We start from the raw sequence: 3,342 nt of genomic DNA on the forward strand, positions 1-3,342 counted from the left end.
GAGTTGTACGTAGAATCTCTCTGAAACTCTTGATCAACACAAAAACGGTAGACTCGTCTAAGGTAGTCGCAACTGAACCATTTTAGCTCCCAAGATCTTACTGCAATAGTCTATTCATCAGACCTGAGAGAGGAAGCTATACCGTTTTTGCCTCCCGTTTGGATTTATTTTATTTTATTTATCTTGCTTTGGAGTATGAAGTTTGAATAAAACATGCAATGATACTAATGTTTAGAGAACCGGACCGGGCATAGAACTGGAGAAGGGAGAGGTTTATGAGTTAGAGGTTTGACTCGGGTTGACCAGAGGTCGAACCATGATGATGTGGTATATATACGCACGCGTGCACAAACACACACACATATATATATATATATATATATATATATATATGGTAAGGTTAATTTTTAAAATAAATGATTAGGGTTCAAGCCTTTTAACTTACATTTTTTTAAAATACGTGTATAATAATGTATATATATATAATAAATAGTTATTAATTAGTATAAATAAAGAGGTGGATTAATTGTAATTAAGTAATATGTGAAAAGAAAAGGTTTTGGGTTCAAATCTTATTAACAACATTTTAAAATTTCACTATGTATGGAACCAAATGGCTTCATGAAATTGGGGCGGTTCATTGGTTTTCTGATTAAACTGGCCAGTCAACCGGTTTTAAATAAATCCGATTATTGGGTGTGATTGAACCGATCAGTGACTTGGGACACTGTTCAACCGGCCGGCTGGCCAGTCTGGTTTTCTAAACATTGAATGGCTCTACCTGCATTGGTACGGTCATGTCCACACATTAATAGACATTCCAAACAAACATGTGAAGGGGAATGCCAAGCTGGCAAAAGGCCGCCGTCCAAATTAAATCCCTTCATCTGTATGATCCTCCTTGAGAAACATATATATTTGACTCAAAAATATCCGTTACGTTGGTAGAAAAGAAGCATAAGAAACAATCTCAAAATAATTATCATCCATGAATGGTCTTTTACGGACTGATACATTTCTACTTTCAACTAAGGGGCAAAACTCTGCCAGGTCTTCAGTTAAACGCTTCTTATATTCATTCATGTTCAGCTGTCTGTTTACAGTTTACCTTCTCCGGCAAAGCCCCCATTGCACTGTTTGCTAAACTGTATCATATGGCCTCTCAGGTTGTGTTTGGAAACGATGCAAATAAAATGTAAATCTCGGTTTAGGGTAAATTTACACTTGTCTTTCAATAAAACTGTCTAACATGCATGGTTGAGCCCTTCACAATGTTGTATCATGTGAAGTAGGAAACTCTCACTCTCAATCCTTTTCAAAAAAATGGTAAGTGGAAATTTAAGCACATTACTTCAGGAAATAAGTAACTCATGAATCAACAAACAAACTGCAAATTAATGCAATCTAAAGTACCAACCTTTCTGCACAGAGATTTGCATCTGAAAAATATCTGAGTTAACTCAAAGAACTTCACTAACCCATTATTTTAAAATATGGTAGTGTTTTGTTATGCATGGGTAAGCCATGTTCCTTAATTTCAGGAAAAAAACGAAATAGTATATATCAATTTGAATTTCAAAACATTTTTTTTCCAATAACTTACCACCACTCCTTGCCTCTAAACTACAACTCTGCAACTGAGAAAGATACAACCTCTGCATCAAATATGATTTAAGTTCTGAATCAAAACCGGGAATCGAGTTTCGTAGAGTATCTACATCAAAACTACAATTTCAGAGAGCTAAGCACAAGTTCGATCCGGTTAGTTTATTATTTCGTAGTACATGCTCTGTTTTTTATAGTACTTTGGTATTTCAATTTTGTATTTCAGTCTCTATTCAATCCGGTTATGGAGCACAAACGATTACATGATTAAGCTTTTAAGAAAATGGCATTAATCATATACAAAATGAGATTGTCGACCATAGATGACCATTTTTGTATGGCCGCCGGTGGCCGAGAGTGTCATAAGAAGGTGGATACGATCACCTGAGAAGAAACTTCTGTCTGAGATACAAACTATTTGTTGTTTATTTAATACCTTTGATAACAGGGTTTAAATTTAATTTAGATGACATCGCTAGCCACCGGCGATCACTTATGGGTGGCTGCCGGTGGCCGGGATGGTCATATTAAGTATTTATAGGCTGCCGTTGAATTGTTTTAGACCACAACATCGTCTGAGAAGACAACGGCTCAAATGAGAGTATAAAGGCTATTCGGTTATTAATTAATAATAACAGTCACTAATAATTAACATTTAATTAATAACCCATCACCGTACTGGATGTTGTAAATGCATGTGGACATTGTGGAGGCAGAGCAGCCCATAGGGGAATTGGTTGCACTCATCTGCACCGTAAATTATAGAAGTATATTACTCCCACAATGGTTTTGTTTTCAAAAATTTGAATGAGTTTCGGCACGACTGTTCTCAAGTCCCTCCTCTAGAACTCTTCCGGCATCAAATTGAAATGCCAAGCAAAACAGTTGCATGCACAAATCTCTCATGGCTATCGTTCTCTCCATCTATTCGCATTTAGACCTTCTACACGAATCCCTTTTCATATTCAACACATTTCCTTTGCCTCCCTCTCTTTCTTGGAAATCAATTATCATATGATGTACTTCCAATGGCCTTATACTCCAATTTTTTATCTCCTTTAGCGAAATGAGGTCTACTAGCAAATGCCCAGACCACAATATTTTCCCTTCTGTTCTAAAATCTTGCACCTCCTTGATGAACTTGAAGCTTAGTGTGTCAATTCATGGATGCATTATTTGTCTTGGTCTGGAATCTGATTTTTATACAGGTAATGGGCTTATGAACATGTACTACAAGTTGCAAACCACTGACAAAATTGATAGACCAGAATCATACACCACCAATATCTTTGAATATTGAATGTTGCTATTTGTGACAGTATTTCGTGCACTGCTTCCACTAAATCCATGTTAGGTCGCTCCTGATGTCAAAGATAAGGAAGAGATCAATCATTGGGCTTCCCAATCCCATCCTCACAATGTAGTTGCTGTAGCCCAAGTACCGCCCAGAGTAGGCTGGGACTCTAGCCTTCGACTTCTTTACTACAGATCCTCTAGAATTGTTGGAGAGTCTAGACTGGAGGAAGTCGACTCAGGACTAGTCTTCAGAGAGGATCTTGATGGCTGAGTGGGAGTGGTTTTGTACTCCATCCGCCCAGGTGGGAGCATGGTGTGTTTCTGTAAACTATCTTTAGTCTACTCTTGCTGTTGTTTGGACCTAATATTAACTTGCAGAAATTGAGAAACTTCATTAATCTGATCTACAAAGAAGTAGTTTAAAGTTCAAACTAACTGTGA

The sequence above is a fragment of the Nelumbo lutea genome, chromosome 2, assembly GCF_056320005.1.
Source record: "Nelumbo lutea isolate HS-2025 chromosome 2, American lotus-T2T, whole genome shotgun sequence".
NCBI lineage: Eukaryota > Viridiplantae > Streptophyta > Magnoliopsida > Proteales > Nelumbonaceae > Nelumbo > Nelumbo lutea.